Source organism: Montipora capricornis, chromosome 7 (assembly GCF_036669925.1).
Source record: "Montipora capricornis isolate CH-2021 chromosome 7, ASM3666992v2, whole genome shotgun sequence".
Classification (NCBI taxonomy): Eukaryota; Metazoa; Cnidaria; class Anthozoa; order Scleractinia; family Acroporidae; genus Montipora; species Montipora capricornis.
In genome coordinates, this window is record NC_090889.1 from 6,858,880 (window position 1) to 6,878,879 (window position 20,000).

The following is a 20,000-nucleotide window of genomic DNA, read 5'->3' on the forward strand; positions in this document are numbered from 1 at the left end:
TGCTCAACGAAAGGTTCCCAGATAAAAACATACCAAAATGGCGGACAAAGCTACAGCTTTCTAGGAAATCACATGACCAGTAAAACAATGAAATATTTACATAAGCTTTCTCACCAAGCCCTTCGCCACTTCCAGTCTCAAATCCCCCCAGTCCGGAGAAGGCTGGTGTGTCCTCAAAATTTTCTATGATTTGCTCACTTGACTGGGAAGGGGGCTCGGGTGGAGGTCCACCGGCAGTCTTCTTGTACTCTCTCTTGTAATTACTAAATTCTTTTTTGGCTTTTGAGTGGAGGTTCTTTCACTTGTCTTTTATTTCTTGGACGGAGCGATTCGCTCGGCCAACAGCATTTACCTCCTTGATAATCTCCTCCCAGACTTGACTTTTTCTTTTGTTGGTTATATTATTCGTCAGCTTTGACTGGATCACATCAATATTTTTTTTTTACATTTTCTTTAATGACGGAAATCTCAAGCGGTGAGAAATTTGGTTTTCTTTTCCTTTCCTTTACTTCAAGTTCGTTCACCTCACATCCGCCATTTTGTTTTCTTCACTGACCCTGCAATCCGCGCCAATTTTTCGTGCCATATTTTTTCAGAGGCACGCGGTCGAAAAACTCATTAAACCGGTTTTCATTTAGCACTAATCTGGGATTAGTTAATCGCGGAATAACTTCGCTTTCAGGAAATCCTTTTTAACCCACGATTAGTTATCCGAGGAATAAGAAATTTAATTGTGGATTTGACGCTAATCGGAGGATAGATTAATCGACTTTCCAGGAACCGGGCCCTGGGTGTTAGCCAAAACAAATTATATGGTTGTGACCTTTGGGTCAATGTCAGGACCACTAACAAAATGTTGTTAGTCGCATTGTCACTGAAACGCCCCACCTGGGGAGTGTCAATAAAGTATTGTATTGTATTGTATTGTATTGTATTGTGTCCACTGAAGTTGTATACTTTTAGACGTTAAGGCAAGAACAAGGGCATGGACACAACTTGCTTTTTCTTTCTTAATTTGTACATTACCCTAAGTTTGACCTGCCATTAAAAGATGTCTGAAGCATATTGATACGTACCTTATGCCAAGCCATGAAATTGGTCCACAAAAACCATGAGCTGGAGAATGCTTAGTTTGGAGGTGGTTTCAACTGTCGTACATAACCCTGGTGAAAATCCTGTCCAAGATCCTTTGGGATCCTACCTAGGAGAAGATTCTGTTCAGGAGTAGGATCTCAAACAGCATCCTAACATTTTGCAGGATCCTGGATAGGCTTTTGTGTATTAGCTGGCTTAACAGTGTCTCCAAATGCTGTGGGTAAGTCATAAAATATTAATAGGATCTGCTGTTTTTGACAAGATCTTGTTCAGGATTCTAATGTTTGATGAACATCCTCGTACAAGACCCTAGACAGGGTCTAGATTTATAATTTTAGAGTTAGTACAGTACAGATAACCAACCAAACCGATTAGGGCTAGGAGACGCTGTTCAGGTTGTGTATTTATCATTCAAAAACTCATTAATAATTCATGAGCTTAACAGCCTATCAAAACACCGATAAAACGTCACGTAGATGAGCTTTATACCTGATAAAACACTCCTCGTTAGTATTCTTTATATAAAGAATACTAATAAGGCATAGCTTGTTTTTCTTGTATGCTAATATTTACCTCTCACAATTTGAACCATTGTTTTGAGTCTACAGGGACACGCTCTTAATGGAATGTTTTGAAGCCGTTCAAAAAACGCGCAGCACGTGCTTTAATCGGGTCAAAAATCACTTTGCTACGCCTCGTGGTTTTAAACCTGATAAAACACTCCTGCTCGTTTTTTAAACATTACGTAAGACAGGAGCTGTGATTGACCTGCAGGGTTTTCAATACTTTTGTAAAGTAGCGGATATATTTCTGAAAGCACCAGACGTGACAATTTTTGGCGCCGCAAGGCACCTTGCAAGTGCAAAAGGAGCAACTACCTAGGGGGGTCTAGCCTACCCCCCCCCACCCCCCGAGGGAATGTTTTTTGTGACCAAGACTGTAGCTTAGGAAACTTGTATACATATTTTCCCCTTTTTTTTCTCAGAAATGTGAACAACATGAACAGTGTTTCGTCCGTCTGACCTATTTGACCAATTTATGTTAATGAACAAAATGACACGACTGGAATACGAAGAGGAATCTCAACAGGTTTGAGTGTTCAAGCTTCCCGCAACACTTCAGTTTGAGCTCATACAATCACAAAGTTATAAAGCTCTTTCAAGATTGAAATTTTCGTTAAAAGCTCATCTCCTCATGAACTTTCTGTTAATCGATAAAAAAGGATAAAGGATTGTCATTTTGGTATGAACTTCTCCTTTAAGAGGGTAATATGGTCACCTGAACAGCCTTTTGGCTCATGGTGAGAGAAGAATTCAATTCTAACAATAAAATTAAAGTACCAAAATTGTTACATGTCATGTTATTGATTTTTTTCAAAGCAATAGGATACATTATCATGTTCGTAGCTTTTTAATACTTCTGTAGCCTGGCCATTGATGTTAGCTAGAACCACTTGTGCCTTTAGCTTTGAAGATTTTATTAGTATGAATGACTTTGAAGATCTCACTCCTACAAAGTGATGACCCAGGATGTCAGAAGCCCATTATCCCTGCACAACTGGATCTCTAGGAGGTGCCATTTCCTGAGAGGAGATGTTAATGTGTGTGTTCTCAAGCATTCTGTCAACAGCATATGCATCATTATAGAATTCTTTAAGGAAAAACCGCACTTTTCCAAATTCAATGTCATCTTCTGTTGCAAACTTGACCAAAAAGCTGACAGAATTCGCCTTCCTTTTGTAGCACAAGCTATAGTAGGCCTGCCCTCTTTTCAACATTCTTTGGTCAACACTGACTTCTTGATTGTCATATCCTTCTGTTGGACTACTAACACGTGGAACATAATGTAGCAATGAAGTGAAGAACCTGACCTCATCATCATTAACTATGTATCAGTTTTAAAGAGCGGCTGAGCGTGATGAAGAGGTAATCATTTCTTTCACAAACTCCTAGCTTCAGCATTGCTTTCAACATGTTGCCTGATGTATTGCTTTGAATCTTGAGCAATGGCAAGTCTCTTGCAAATCTGTTCTGGGGTGCCCTTTGTTTCGTTCAACATCTGCTTCAAGTGAGCCAACATTGACTCAACACGAATGTTGAGTGTAAGACCAATGGACCATGTCCTCTCTTTTGTTCAGGTAAATTAGTCAAGGATGTCAATTACAGTGCAACATGCCTTACCGTGGCCACCCAACTATAGCATTTCTGGAATTTGCAAGATTTCGTGCACAAAAGATCGACCTCTTAATTCAAATAAAGCAAGCTCAGCGTGACACAATGAATCCATGTGATTTCTTGCAGAAAATTTACCAGGTAAGTAAATTGCTACATTCCCACGTCCAGGAAGTCTTTGTCCAGGATGTAAACAGTAGCTGCAGCCAAATTTACCACTAAATATCTTGAAATTTAAAGAAGGACCTTTAGCTATTTGATTTGCAGCCTGACCATTTACGATAAGTCTACACTTACATGGTGTTCTCTCATAGCCAATATAAATTGCTTCTTGAACAAATGTTTGTTGAAATGAAGACATATCTGGTTTAGTATATACTCACTCAGTGATCTTGGTGTTTCAAGAAATCTGATTGATTCGCTATCTCGAAGTAATTGAGTATTATTCTCTCCCTACAGAGTGAATAATGCGGGATCCAAACAAGACAAAATGGCTGGCGTAAACTCGCCAGCATTTCTGAATCGGAAATATTGAGAATACAAGATGATGCTCTGCTACAGAATACAAAGAGGGCCACAAAATTTGGCCTGAGACTTTTACGAGAAGAGTTCATACTTTTGTCGACCAGTGTTTCAATTCGTTTTTCCAGATAATTATTGCTGAATATTAAAGAATCTTCTTGCCAACAATGTTTCACTCGGAGTAATTCTATTTTGTAGGGCTGGTCGCTCAACAAAAAGAATTTGTTACTGAAATCAATGAATTAAGAAAGTTCCATTTTAGAACAAACCAACGCTCACCTCAATCAGAGCTGCCATTTCTTGTGGATTCTTTACCAACTGCACTTTCAATTTCCATTCCAATTGAACGGTGAAAGTGTTTCAACAAGCAGACTTTCAATTTAGATTGCGGATTTAAATAGCGGAATATTTACTGAGCTACTTTGCGGCGGCTCAGTTAATATTCTGTTCACCTCATTTCAAAGAATAATTGTTAATTGTCTTTCCAAACCATAAACCAGATAATATTATGTTTTTGTAGGAATATCTCACTTCTAGTGGAAGCTCTGCCACGAAACATTGTATCGGCCATATGGAGACACTCTTTGACTTAAGAGCTGGAGCGCCATCCAGATGCCAATGGGGAATAACACAGAAGCCACCATCTTGCTTTACTTTAGAGCTCTGCTTCTGGTACACTCCCCCACCTAAAATGTCTCTATAAATGCCTGGATGGTGTACATAGCTCTCTACATAGGTCTTCTGCAAGTAAAAAATGTAAATATTATTTCTCCTAACACCTTTTCAGACTGTATCAGGTGTTTATTAACAACATGCACATAACATAGCGTAGCAGTATTTGAAATACTGTGCGAATGCAAATTAACTGGTACAAATAATGATTAAGGAAAGAATAATGTACAGAAGAAGAATATTGTTGAGGGAAAGAGAACACATATCACTGTAAAAAAGAGGGACAGTTAACATGTCACACTCAACCTGATGACTAAAGAGTGATGATTTGTTCATTGTATCATTGCTCAAAGCAGTGCATTTATTAATTTATTATCCAGTTAATTTCTAAAAAATGGCTTCTTAGGACAGGAAGGTACAACAGTCATCACTCCAATAATCCAGGTAGCTATGCAAGTGGCATGGTGTTGAGAGTTTATACTGATTATGGTGAATTATTCTGGGGAGAACAGTCTGCAGTCTCAAGGCAATGGCTTTAGATCCAATCTTGACATGTACATTAATTAAAGAAATTGGCCTCGAAAACTTTCCCAAAACGCATTGTAGAACTCAACCGTAAGGCCATCATTACCTGGGGATTTGTTGCTTTGAAAAGATGGCAAACTCTTAAAGCACTCTGCAATCGTCAATCTTCTTTCACACGCTTAGAGATTGTCTGAGAACGTAAGACTGAGTTTGAAACGTCGTCCAGGATCTTAGAATTGTCAGTCTTATAAAGACTAGAATAAAAGACTTCCACTTCCTTCATGATTCTTTTGAAGTTAGCTGAAGGTAAGAAAGCTGTCTTAGGTAACACCTTACGAATACAACTCTTGGATTATTTTGTAGGTTTCAAGGTTTAAGAAAGATTTATTACTTTTTTCTCCTTGCTCAAACTAGGTGGCTCTCGAACGTATTATCGCACCCCTTAATAAGTGGTCATAAAACAATTCATACTCGTTTCGAATATTCTCCATTTTTTCCATATTTTCAGGGGATGGAAACACACTGCAATCCTCCTCGCACTGCGTTAATGAGTCTTCTATTACTGTCAAATTCTGTCTTCTGGCATTAGCTTTTGCTTTGCAGTACTTAATCGTAACTTGATTAAGTCCCAAAGAACTTGCTTATCAGTAACTTCAATGAACTCCTCTCGCCACACTGGCACACTCTCAGCTATAAGCTTACGAAAATCAGAATCATGTAATAAACTTGCATTAAATTTCCAATAAGATGGACCATGCTTTTGTTCTTCTACACTGTTGATGTGAAGCACAATAGCTGAGTGATCGGAGCTCAAAGAGAGAATTATATTGGCATGCTCTATCTCCTCCTGGTACGAGTCACTCAAGAGCCAATAATCCAATCTCCGTTGAAGAAAAGGATTTGTCTCCAGCGAAAGCGTTTACATACCAAATCCCTAACACGCCAAATATCTACCAAATCAAAATTTAAAGATATGTCTTGAATGTGTTTAACAGAATCATTTTTTTGTGGGATTACCGCCAGAACAGTCCAAATCAGTATCAATAGCAACATTAAAATCTCCACCTACTACAATTTTTTGCTCAGCACTTGTATTAAATTTCTCTTACATGTTTTCTAAACTGCTGAAAAATTCGCATTGCTCTTGAACCTTGTTTGGTGCGTAAATATTAACCAGTAAAAAATCAGATCCCTGCACAGTAGCATCAATCGAAATGTAACCTTTCGTGTCCAAAATGGACGATTTAAACTCAAATTCCAGATCGTCTTTTATTAAATTCATCACCCCACAACCGTGATTGGTTCCATATGAATAAAAACTCTTACCATTGTATTGAGTATTACAGATATCTTCCACCTCTTTCGTGCTATAAGTTTCCTGGAGAAAAATAATGTCTGCCTTTTGCTGAGTCAACCACATAAACAGAGCTTTGATCTTTATGAATGAACGAATCCCTCGAACATTAAAGAGAGTAATTCAAAATCGACATTATCTATTGTAAAAACGAAGCATGAAGTAATTCTTATCCAAGCTGATTGAAACATCCATAATAAGTAGATAACACTAAGCGTCTAATACCAGAACAAAATTACTTGATAAACACAAAAACAACAAGCATGTGAACAATGAACACACAAACGCATTCCAATGCATTAAGAAGAGCAGCAAATATTCTATATCACGTCAAAAGTTGTTGGGAAGCTTGCGCGTTTCACTTCACTTCACACCTAATTCGATTATTCTAACTATTGCCTGAACTATTCAGGAAAGAGCATGCTCTTGTGGCCCCCCTCCCCCATATTCAGTGTTGGAAGAAAAGTCACCATTTTGTTTGGTGCAAAGTCCAACTTTGACAAGGGGTGGGGGGGAGGGGGGCTATCTCAAAAGTGATGCTACCTTCCCAACACTTTTGTCCAGGATTGTCTGAAAACAATTTTAAACCGTTTTTTGTCGTAAAACACAACATTTACGGAAAATACGAAGTTGTCATTCTCCATAATTACGGTTCGATGGATTATCTTTATTGTTCTTGTTATTGGGCACCATTTTCAGAATGTGTAATATGCCACATTCACAAAGGCGCTTTTCCGAGGAAGGGCTTTTCCGTGACACAATATTGCGTTACAACAGTATCTTACACAGAGGTACAAAAATTGGCATTGAAAGTCCCTTCATCGTAAAATTCCCATTCTGTTTCATGAAGTCCACCAGTGAAATGTATTGCAGCGTACATTTGGTATCTAGAGATACAATTCCTGTCTAATGTACAAAATATTTACAAGACAATTGACCTCAGTGTTAAAGAACGACGTATTGTTCTTTGCACTTCCCCAATGGTAATAATATTAGCAAGGGTTTTCTTAAAACTTAATTCAAACTTCACCAAGACATGTAAACCATGTGTTTGGTACTGAAAATTTGTTGTTATACTATGTTTTTTTGCCGTTTTATCAAATAAATGCATTTTCTTATGCGGCACAAAAAAACGACATCATGATCTACTTATGTAAATAAATGAAGACAGAACAGTGTTCCACACAGTACTCCACAAGTATCTGGGGATTTTCGAGGCCAGTGCGGTACATTTTGTAACTACTTGAATGGTTATGGATAGAATTTAACAATGTGAAGTAAGTGACTATGAATTTGTCCCCGGGAATAGAGAAATTCCTTCATTTTGAACAGTACTCCCTTTTATTGCCGGAACTTAAAGATTAATTGAGTAATAAAGTTCTCATTTATATTCGTTCGATGGAGTACTGTGGTAAATGGTCTTAAAACCGAACTTTACAGTCTGGAATCCTAGAACAAGGAAGTTAGGATTACTAAGCGCTTATTTGAACCCAAAGACGAGCAAAATAAAAACATTTTTGTCGGAATATATGGAGTACTGTTGCGGAGAACTGTGGTATTAACTATGACTGTAGCCTGATCCTCCCACACACAGCTGTCAATTCTTGTTTGCCAAGATAAATGTCAGTGGCATTTAAAGCATGGACCACAGTATTGCTCATCCAGACGATTGCGAACAATTAGCCACCTTGCCCGCCTCTCACGTTTATTAGTGCCATGTGATAGTGGAATCTGTTAGCAGACGTACTACCAGTAGTGATGGCGTTCATTTCACGGCAAACTACCCATTGCTTGCCCATTGCATGCTAAACTATAGCGTTTGCTGTTTTATCAAATGCTTCCTAACATTCCAAGCAAAATCTAACATGTATTTGTAGCAAATTTTGCACATCTAACAACAGCAAATGGAGATATGGTACGGTTCACTACAGGCGGTGTTGGACACAGTCCACATGACCAATTTTGTCCAATCAAACCATTGCACATGGCGGACTGATTTTTTTTCACTTTTGTGCGTAGTCCCTTCGATTTTCGCCGATTTTTGCCGTTTATCAAATGATTTCCAATTATATTTTTTGGAAAAGTCTCAGGAGACAGCTGTAGCAAGCCACACTTCTTAAAACAATCCAAGGTATGTTTGTTTTCTATTGATATTGCTCTTTGTTATTCTTGATGAGTATAATCCCTTTGCCTAGTAAGAGCTATTCTTCCTACTTTTCAGCCTATATCTTCTCCGAGTTCAACGGCCGCTGACCTCCATTTTGTTAGCTTAATCTATTAGTATTGTTGTTGAAGTATCGGAAATGGTCGGCGGGCCCCACCGTTTTAGGGGTCAAAATGCCACTTGAAGTTTGCCAATGTGTGGGAATTGTGACTCCCATTTCGCAGCATCTTAAGTAGCATTATGAAGTTATTTGCGCGGTCATGATCGATTGTTCGTCAATCTTTCATAACTGCGTAGAATTTGTTTTCTCATTCCCCCTTTTATTAGTCTTTAAAAATATATTTTTTGTAGTATATATGTCGTCCAAGCGGCCGTTAGGGCGTCTTTCGAGAAATACTCCTGATAAGCCTCCTCAGAAGTCCAGGAGCAGTCAACGTAGAGAAACCGCTCGAGGAAGTCTTTGTTATTTAACCAAGATGTCATGACGAAAACGGTATTTACTGTCTTCTTTGAAAACCTTAGTACTAAACAGAGTATCCTCAAACCCTTGTGAACCTCATGTATTGCAACTATTATTTATTATGCTTTTGGAGTGGCATTCTAATAAGTTGATAGAAAGGGGAAAGCAAAATTATTTTCGGTACACAAAATACCTTTAAATTTAATTGAATATCCATTGCAGTACACCTCAGTTTCAGCATCCATTCCTTGGGATAACAAAGAATTAGCTGGGGTGATTCAATTTATTGCTTTATATCATGACCCTGATGGAGCATCTGTTTGGCCCACCCACAAGAATTGAGATTTTTGGGACAGCTGTAGTGCTGCAGTAGCACAATACTCTGGTTTACCCAAGAGAACTAGTGAGGTTTTTTTCTTTTTTCACTTTTAAGAACCTCGCAATATTTTCTCTGGATGTTCGTTTAATACGGAGTATATTCCATTTTACTCTACCCTATCCAAGTGTGGATACAGTTTTGATATTTAATATTACCAATTGCAATAATGGAAATTTTTTGTTGTATTTTTGGGCATGGCTTGTCGCCTCACAGTGCAGCGACACCTTGTGAACCAGTTTAGAACACTGGAGGAAGCAGAGGACTTCTACAAGATAGATTACTTTGAAGGGCATCAGGAAGAGAGTTTTGCAGCAGGTAGAAAAGCAACTTCTACACCTATTAAATCCCCCCTGCGCAATCTGTCCGGAACTCTATCACCCATATTTCACCAGTCTCCTCTCAATAGCGTTACCCCAGAGATTTCTACTGGTGATTTGATTAAACTTATGATGAATGGTTTTCTAAAAATGACGAGATTGCAGAGGGAACAATTCCTCTCCTACCTCTTTTGCATTCATCTTTCCCATGATGTTGGCATCAATGATGGTTATGTAACTGCAAACTTTCTGCAATTGGCTGGAAGCTCCTTTAAGTCGCTAGAAAGGAAAATACACTCTACTTTCTTGCAAGGAGTGTTGGCGAATTAAGACCTGGTGGAAGTGGAAGGATGTCACTTGACTGTATGCCTTTTGGTCTCATCCACCACAACCTCCAATTCTTTGCCAAAGATAATGTTTCAAACCTCCACCCACGTGAGCACTATGCTGAATGGTTGACGACAATGTTTGCTCACTTTGGTCACAAATGGGACAAACCCTACCGCGGGCCAATGTGGAGTTATGATTGAAATTCCTCAGATGAGGAAGGAGATGTCCCACCTTTCCTTGAGCCGCAGGTTTGTCAAGGTTTAGATAATGTTCTCACCCAAGAATCAGAAGAGCCTACATCAACCATTTTCAACAGAGCATTTGATGAGATGGGTGATTTATTGTCCCAGGCAGTCCGGGAAACTGAAGGTCTGGAAGAACTCAAGACATAGAACCATCCCCAGAAATATCTACTCTTTGGAGTGGGTTGAGTGTTAGTGACATGGCAGAGCTTGAACAAGCTTCTGACTCACACCTCCATATAAAGCAACTCCACAATGCTAGACCTTCAAGAACCAGGAAGCACAAGCATGCAAAGCATGATCCAATGAAGGTGATATGATATGGTTATGTGGGCTGATTATGATCAATGTCAGTAGTGTGGTGTCATATTGAGGCCTTTGTAAAGGGTTGTTGGTTGTATTTTAGTTTATTTCTGCCTTATTATTATTATTATTATTATTATTATTATTATTATTATTATTGAAAGCATGCACGTAAAAGGTGCTCAAGAAAGTATAATGCATGGCATGTGAGAAAGCTTCTTCCTTAACTACAAAATGATATAATTGCTCCCCTAACATGCACACTTTGTTTGCAGGCCAAGGTTAGTGTTGTTGGTCTCTCATCAAGACAGCTTCAGAGGAGAATCCAACAAAAAGGCTTCACCAGGGACACAAGCATCCAGGTAAGCTCAGTTTTGTATTAATGACATTGATCAGTGGCACAATCCAGGGGTACAAACCATACAGTTACCAGAACGTTCAAATTCGTTGAAACTTTCCAGAAAAACCTTTCAATATGTAAAAAATTATGTAATGAGAAATAATTTTTGATTTTAATATTTTTCCCACAAACCGAAAATGCACCATTTCCGAATGTAACGCGTAACATAAATGCAAGCGGCATATGAAACTTTACTTCACTGTTCCACCTAAGTCAACCAGAGACTTCCGTTGTTGCTAAAAACATCTTTAATTGCATTCAACTTACATGTCTAGCTACAAATAAAGTAAATAAAACTTCACTATGCACGAAAATATAGATTTTTACGCTTATATGTCTTCTGTCACGCAGTGCGGTTTCACCGTTATGGCAAAACATGTTATGATAAATTACTTATCAAAGAAACCTCCTTTTAGCCCGAACAAATTACAGAACGATTCTCATGAGACACAGTTTATGTAGCAAAAATTTCCACTCGGTTGCTTAAGTTGCTCAGGAGATAAATTGAAATTTGTCGAACCCCGAACAGGCTGTTACAAATTAAATCTTGTCCAAAATAAGCCTCACTTGCTTATTTCTTTTGTATCTCCACGACAGGAGGTAACATCCTTCAGAAGTGAAACTGTGCACACGTAATTCTCATAATAACACCATCACGGCTGCGAATCTGTTTCTATTTTCCTCCCTTTAAGCGGCCAATATGTCCATTTCGATCGAACCCCGAACACAAATGCATGATCCACCATTGTGTAACACGAACCAAGCAACACGAAACCAGCGATGCAGGGAATTCAGGAGCAAAACGTCCGTTCACTCTAACACGAAAATGCCTCCATTTCGATACAACAGCCTTCGCAAACATTCAAGATTGTTTTTGGGGGGTCCTTGAAAAGGTTTCAGGGCCTAAAACAATAGAATTCAAACACGTGAAGTTCTGAGAAACGTGACTACTTGCGCGACAAAACTAGAATTGGAAACGGCAGGAAAGGCAGATAAATATTCAATTAGCGCGTGAATAAACAACAAGAAAGAGAAGAAGAATGTAAAGAAAAGAGAATACTACAAAAATAATCAAGAAAAGCTCGCTGAAACGGCTCAAGAAAGAATGAAGCGGCTATGTGAAAAGCGCGCATCACAAGGTGAAACAAACATGAAAGGCCGTTGTGGAGTGGCAACACGTGGTTCTTCGAAGGTAAGAAATTCGCGGGAAAAAAGAGCGCCCAAGTCCGTGCTAAGAAGATTGAAAAACAGAGACAAGATGACAGAGGAACTGAGAAAAGAACGCAAACAAGGGAACGTGTGCGAAAATTTCGAGAGAACCGAAAACTTACCGGCAATGCAAGGCAGGAATCTGAAGTGGATTGTGTGACGCAGTCAACATTTCCTTCCAGGATGGCCTAAAAAAGGGCCAAGGACGTAGTCACCCCAACCCTGCCTAAATCACCTAGCAAAAAGGCAGAGGTAGTGCAAACTTTGGCAGAAAGTCCAAATACCAGAGGAATTTTAGAAAAACGAGGTTTTTTGCAGACATCACCTGACAAGCAGGATACGGAGGCAATGAAAAGTGTAGTGGCAGACTTGGCAGATGGGTTGGCAAGGGTAAAGGCAGCGAAACCAACTGATGAAAGAGGAGCATACGGTGTAGCACGATCTTTAGCATTTGGGTCAGCTATAAAGAAAAACCGTCAACAGAGCCATGTTGCTAAGCTCGCTGGAATAAAACGTTAACAAGTGGCAAATGGAATTGCACAGAGAGAACGTGTTTTAAAGGGAGATGAGGCATGTTGGATGGTGGCAAAAAGGAAAGTGAGGATGGATGCAGTCAAAGAGGAGGATAAAAGGCTTATCTATGACTACTGGACCCATCAAGCCAGCTGTCCCACAGGGTCTAAGAAGGATAAAATGCGCCAGCGAGTACGGAAGGGTGAATATGTGGAGCATGCAAAACATGTCCTTGAAAAGACACAGACAGAGTGCTTTAAAGAATTTCAGCAACTTCACCCGCAGGTTAAAATAAAACAGCGGAAATTTGAAGAAATGGAAGCCATTTTTTGTGAAAGGAGCCAGTGAAAGGGATAGGCAGTCTTGTCTATGCAGGAAACATGTAGAAAGCAAGATTTTATTTGAGAGCTGTATGAAGTTTCAAAGTCAATAGAATCTAATAACAACGAAACGCCGGTTCCTTTTTCAATTTTTTAAGTGAAGCTGTTGACTCAACACTGTGTGAGAAAGAAGAAGGAGCTATTCATCAGCGCCTAGAGTGCTTGACGCGGTAGTGTGGAGAATGTGGCCTTAGAAATCTGAAGTTGTCAAGGGAAGAAGAATCAACAGATGTCCTAGTGAAGTGGAAGAGGTACGAATATGTGACTGTTATAGACAAAAACGGAGAAGAGCGACGGCAAATAGCACTGGTTACGAAAGAGACTCCAGTAAATGAAATACCATTCCTTCATGGCTAAGTGGCAGAAAGACCAGTTTGACAGCCTTGTGGCCAACCTTCCCTTGAATCATGTTATCTGCGTTCATGGCTTTTTGAGAAAACTATACATGCCGTTCACAAGATGAAATCCAGTCACAATACTTCGACCCAAATAAGGTGTCCTTTCATGTCACCATCCTCTACCGCCATGCAGATCTCCAAACTGATGGAAAAGAAAGCACTGAAGACGACCCATTCATCATCAAAGAGCACTTATTCGCCCTATCAGACGACAACACCCAAGACTACCATTTTGTTCATCATGTAAAAAACCTATTTTTAACCTACCTCAGAGAACATCATCTAACTGTGGACAAAATCCACGAATTCATTGATGGCTGTGCTGGACAATACAAGTCTAAGCACACCTTTGGTGATCTCTCCTGTTGTCTTTGATTTTGGATGTCAAATTGACCGCCACTTCTTTGAAACGTCCCATGCCAAGGGAGATCAAGATGCAGCTGGTGCTAACGTAAAGCAGAGAGCAACTCTTGCTGTACTTCAAAGAAGGGTAACCATTGGTTCTGCCAAAGATCTCTATGACTACTTGTATGAGAACTTTACACAGCCAACATCAAGCTCTGTAGGCATTACCCTTAAGAAACGGGTGTACTTCTACATTCCAACAGAAGTTGAAGGTGCTGTGACAAGAAAACGGCCAGGGCGTTCCTTTAAAGAAGTCAAGAGAATAAGGAAAGTACACTCGGTCCAAACAACATCAACACAGTGCAAAGTTTTCACAAGGCACCGTAGCTGTGTGTGCGAGGAGTGCTTGTCAAAAAACAGTGGTTCCTGTGTCAACTCTGCTTTTGTTGATGGGTGGCGGGAAGTTGAGATCGAACAAGATGGTCAGGTACCTGTAACTAGGCAAAATCAAGATGCTGCTGACACAGAAAGAGTAAATGGGATCACAGATCTGGTTGAGGCTGGAAGCATTGTAGCCATTGCAGCAGCTGAGGATGCATGCTTTGACTACTATCTGCTTAAGGTTTCCAGTCCTGGTGCAGCTTATCAGAAGGAGTCATTTATTCTTGAAGGCAACTTTTTCCTAAGGGACAATATCATTGACATGACATATAAATTGGATAAGAGGAAGGCTATAGTTTATGCAAATACAGTTCGAGCTATATGTGGCGAACTTACAATGATCAGAAGGCAAAGGAAAAAACTCTTTAAACTCTCGCTTGCTCAACACCAGGAAATTATGTCAGTATTTTAGTGCTTTTGCTTTTTCATTATTTAGTTGTACCTTGCTATGTGATTTAATGTTGATTTGCCGTGGTTGGTGAATAATTTTTAGCTAAAAAAGTGCATTATTTACCTGAAATTAAAAAGGGACCACGCCCACAATGCATTATGGGTAATGTAAAAATATTGATTTTTGTCTATTTTTATGACCAGAAATCTCCAAAATTATATTCTGAACATTCCTTATGAGAATAAGAACTATTTCACATCAAATAAAAGCAAATTTCAAAAATCACTATTTTTAGCCAATGTTACGCTTTTGTACCCCTGGATTGTGCCATTGATCATCGCACTTTATCAAAGTTGCCATTTTTGGCAATGTTGCAGACTTTTAAGGAATATATACAGATGTTAAGGGCTACATATGAGACAACATGACAGTGTGCTTTAGGAAGAACTGTTATGTTATTCATTGTTTTCATTGTAGACCATAATCATTATTAATCAGTCAGTATGTCTGACAGTGTATTGCATACCATGTTGTCATGAGTTTGGATCTGGATGTCACCGACCCCTCAGAGTACATTTCATCATAATTCTTCCTACACTTAATAATGTGTATACATATTTAGTTTCAAATAGAGACATTACTTTTCTTTTCTTGGAATGATTTGTTGTCATCTGTAATTAACTGTAGATAGAGGCACTGAAGACTGCAAAACAGAGGAATCCTAATGGGCGTTGGTGGATTAAAGCCGATGCCTCTGATATAAGATCCAGTATTATGGAATCCTTGCGCCGTGAGTGGTCTGGGGATGTAGACTTGGGAGATGGGCAACTGGAGCAACTGCACCAAACATACATGCAGTTGATAAGTTTTATTTGAGGGATTGATTTACAAAAAAGAAAGCCCTTAGAAGTTGTTATCCAGGACTTGAGGGAAGAGTTGCAAACACTAACAAATGATTCTGTATTTGCAATCAGGTCTCAGGAAAACAAAGGAAATTTATGAAAAAAAAGGAAACAAAGCAATACCCCAGAGAGCAGCCTGTTTTCTCTAGCTTGGGATGTCAATGCTCGTGAAACCCTGACATCGTTGAACCATGATTTGCAAAACAGATGCAGCAGCATAATTTCCAAGTGTTTAGGGCCTGCTAATCAGAGAGGAAATCTTCCCCAAACTTTAGCACAGTTAAGGAAAGGTCTGTCACAGTACACCCAAGTTGTGTTCTCTAAAAAAAGGGAAGCGGCCACGCATCTGATGATCTTCATGGTGGCTGATGAACGCAGGAACATGAAGCCCTATGCCATTCCAGTGAGAGCCCTGCCATTCAAGAGCATAACAGATGCAAAAGTTAGGCAACTCCGTGATGAACTTAAGTTGGAAATGGAAAACTTGGGGATGGCAGTTGTGGGTATGTTTTCTTCGCCATTTTTTCCCTCTCTCTCTCTCTCTCGCTCTCTCTAGATATATTTAACAATTAGACCCATAGCCCGCAAGGTTTACGGGTCAATAGCCCATGAGGCACACCCGAATCGGCTATTGACCTGTGGCCCTTGAGGGCGAAGGGTCTAATTGTTTTAGTATCACCCAACTAGTTGCACAGAAAAGGCAACATTAAAGTTAGCGAATGCAAGTTGAAGAAATATTTATTTGGCCGGAATAAAATGAAAGAAAGCTTCACGCTTTTCCATACGCGAGGACTATTACTAATAGTCATCTAGTAGCGTATCCAATCAAAATGCAGGATTTGCATTAGTCCGCTAGTTGGGTGATAGTAAATATTTATATATATACATGTACATATATTTTTTAATGCCATTATAAGCTACAGCTAGCATGACCTTGCCCACAAATCATCTCAAGTACCCCCAAATCCCTTTTTGATTTTCAGGATTTATCACAACCCTTCTGCAGTTTTAATTTTCCTAAAAAAGGTAGATAGCAATATCCTCTAGCCCCAGGCTATCGGACATGACTTTCTTTGCACACTGATTATATTTTTTATGTATTAGGTTTTGTAATTGACGGAGAGTTTAACTCATTAAGGACCAAGGGCTCCCAGAGACCAGTCTCAGTAATTCAGCTGATGGCAGATGCAAAGTCTAAGTCCAAATCCATTCCGGCTAGTCAAATAGCAAGATATCTCACACCCAAGAACAAAGGTAAAAATAATGGATTCTGTACACTTTCTGCTTTGTGATGGGCTGTTTGCAAGTCAACAGTGTCGTGGCTATAAATTATTAAAGGAAAACAAATTGTCGATTTCCATTCAATTAAGCCTCATGTTTTTCAAGGTTCACACATTGCTTTTGCACCATGTCACTTTTGAGCAACAGAGAACCCATAGCATGAATGTTATTGCAAAGTGTGCCGGCCAGCAAGATACTGTTGTCTAAAAATATTTTTGGAGCTACCAAATTAAAATGGTAAAGAGTTTAAATGTAACTATACATTCTTGCTTTCTCTCAAAGATGGGGCAGTGGAAGCTCAAGTGCCACATCCAGCAGTCGTTCTGCTGAAATCTCTCATGGACGATGGACTTTCCTTTACATCTGGTCTTTCGGCTCCTTAGACGAAGTCACTTTCCATTTAACTATGATCCACATTCATGGAAGCCTGGTATGTTATATTAAAGTTAATAGTAATAATTATAATGAACATAATAATAAAAGTAATAATAATAATATAATGTAAGCATTACACTAAGTCTCAATGCTTGAGAAGAATGACAAAGATGCATCTAAGCCAGTCGCTCGTCATTTTAATCTCCCTAACCACTCCAAAAAACACATGGCCATCTGCGGCCTTTCCCTACATCTAGGTACCACGGAAAGCCGCAAGAATCTGGAACAAAAATTCATCTTCCAAATCGGCATCCTTAATCCTCATGGTATTAACGAATGCTTTTCATTTAACTAATATATTCCTATTTTTCACGTTGCCATGTTACCACCACTAGTGTAGCTCCTACTCTACTATAAAAACTACACGTAACCCATAATTCCTCGATTCGCTCTGACAAAGGGCTAACGCTCGAAACGTCAGCTTTTGGAATCTCTGTACGGTGGGCAATTTACATTATCAACTCCTTTGATAAAACCAAATTTTTGTATACTACTATTATTTACATTTGCTTTTCTTTAAGGTAAGCCTGAAAATGAGAAGTCTTTGATGGCCACCTACCTGTACCGCAAGAAAGTAAATGACTACTGTGCATTGGGTGTTAACTTCAAAGAACCAGAGGTAAATGAAGTGAATGGTGAGACCTTTCATGAGCGTGAAGATCATAATGACGCGCATAACATCAGGCACTAGAGCCGGGACAATCCCATCGATAGGGAGGCCTGCAGTTCTTCAGAGATGCTCTTCATGATGAAAATAGTGGCATGACTTATGAGGCCCTTACTGGAAAAAGAAAACAGTCTGTTCCTGATTGCGAGAAATTTTTCTCCATTGGTGTCCTTAAGTTCATGCAGAGCAACAAACACAAGAATGAAGCACGAGTTGTTGAGATCATTTTCAACTGGCACAAAGCGAATGATGGACGGGGACTCTCTGAGAAGGAAAGACGGAAGTACAACCTGGCTTTGCTGGATTGGATTCTCGAGGACTGGTTGCCTTGGCATTGGTACTGTAGAGACTACTCAACCATGGATGTCAATAGGTGAGAATCTCACTTTAACCTTAATACATTTTATACCAAACGAACATTATGGGAAGAAAATTGTGTTGGCCTGTCTTGGGATTTTAAGGGTTGGGAAATGGAAGGTTGGGGGTTTTTGAATGAGGAGAATAAAGAAATGGCACATCAATAAATCTACCTGTAGTTGTCCGTTTCATTTTTTTTTGGATTCAGGGAACTGTCAATACAGCTGTACGAATAGACTTAATGGCATTTTTCGGTTTTTGATTTTAAGGAACAAACCTTTACAACAAAGATCAGGCAAAAAGTATTTCCAATGTTATTAATTTGGAAAACATTAATTTTACCTATAACTTTGCGTGTTTGCAGACCAGTGAAGGGTATTCAAGGTTTAATAAGAGAAATCATTGTTGCTCTGGTCGCAAAGCTGGAGATCAGAGGGTGAGGCAAGAGGTTTGCCCCCTGAAAACCCCAAGGCAAGTACCACTGACGATGTTGAAGGAATGATTGCCCTTTTCCATGAGTTGCTTGGACCAATTTTTGATCACAAGGCATTTAAGCAAGAATTCCCTAAAATAATGAATGAATTCAACAAACGGATTGATCCTGATCTCCCCTTTTACTCCTGGACTGGCATCCATGAGCGTTTTCATTTGATAGCTTTGCCAAGCTTCAATGAGCCATCTCAATCAGGAATTGAACGCTTAGATCGAGTAGTGATTTCACGTAGAGCTAATCCAGGGGTGTTTGTGGCAAACCGTGCCAATCTGCCTCAACGGGGTTCACTTACTGTTAGGGTTCAATTTCATGCAGCAAGTGAGACACTTCCACCAATGAATTTACCTGACTTTTAATAGTTGTTTCCATGCAGTTGTTATTCAGTATTACAATGCTGCATTTCATTAAGTGTGTTTTACAGTCTATTTAGCATTACCCCCAGTCTCGAAAATTGTTATTGAATGAATCTGGTTGAACATCATGAAGGACAATTTCATGCACTTAAAATGTACGAGTAACAACATGGTGGTAGCCTTTGAACGTAGTAAACACATAACATTGATACCACTTTTTAGGGAAAAACTCTAATTAGTTGTATTGTTTTTAAACTTATTGTAAATTTCAAACAATTTTCTATCAGAAAATTAGATGGAAATGATTAAATTTCCAGTTGAAGACGAAGTAAAAATATTATTTTTGTACTCGAGAACTGGCTTGTACAACTTGACGAGGCCATTCACCTTTGCAAGATAACAACAATGTCCTGTAGTACCCTAATTTTGCCCATTGGGTGCAGAACTTTATCTGATACACAGATGTACTCTGTAGTCTTCTTGAATTTAATACACGATAGACATATTTTGTTAGCTCTTCTGGTATAGAGCCAACATGCTTAAATCCTGTTCCACTAAAACTAAAACGGGTAAGCATAATGCGTTTTAGGTGCAGGCAGATGGACCATCTGGCCTTCAAGCATAACAAGGAAATCATGCCACTGAATAATTTGTTGTGACCAGCGAAAATCATTTAAGAAAATGCATTCAGCTTCTTCCGCTCCCACCCAAGCAAATGAGGTGCAAGCCGGATTGCACAATGTTTTGTAGAGACATGTAGGAGGGTTCAGCAGAAAAGTCTTCCCTGAATTTGCTGGGCCACAAATCATTACATTTCGAAATTTGCTACAGCCGTTCTGAAGTAGATCCTTTATGGCTGTAGTAAAACTTTCTTTTCAAATACCATTTTGCTCGAGTACCT

General features: G+C 39.2%; 1 pseudogene; it reads left to right on the top strand.

The window, feature by feature from the left end:
* Positions 1 to 11,964: 11,964 nt before the first annotated feature.
* On the top strand, positions 11,965 to 14,632 carry LOC138057063 (uncharacterized; annotated as a pseudogene).
* The last annotated feature ends 5,368 nt before the right edge of the window (positions 14,633 to 20,000 follow it).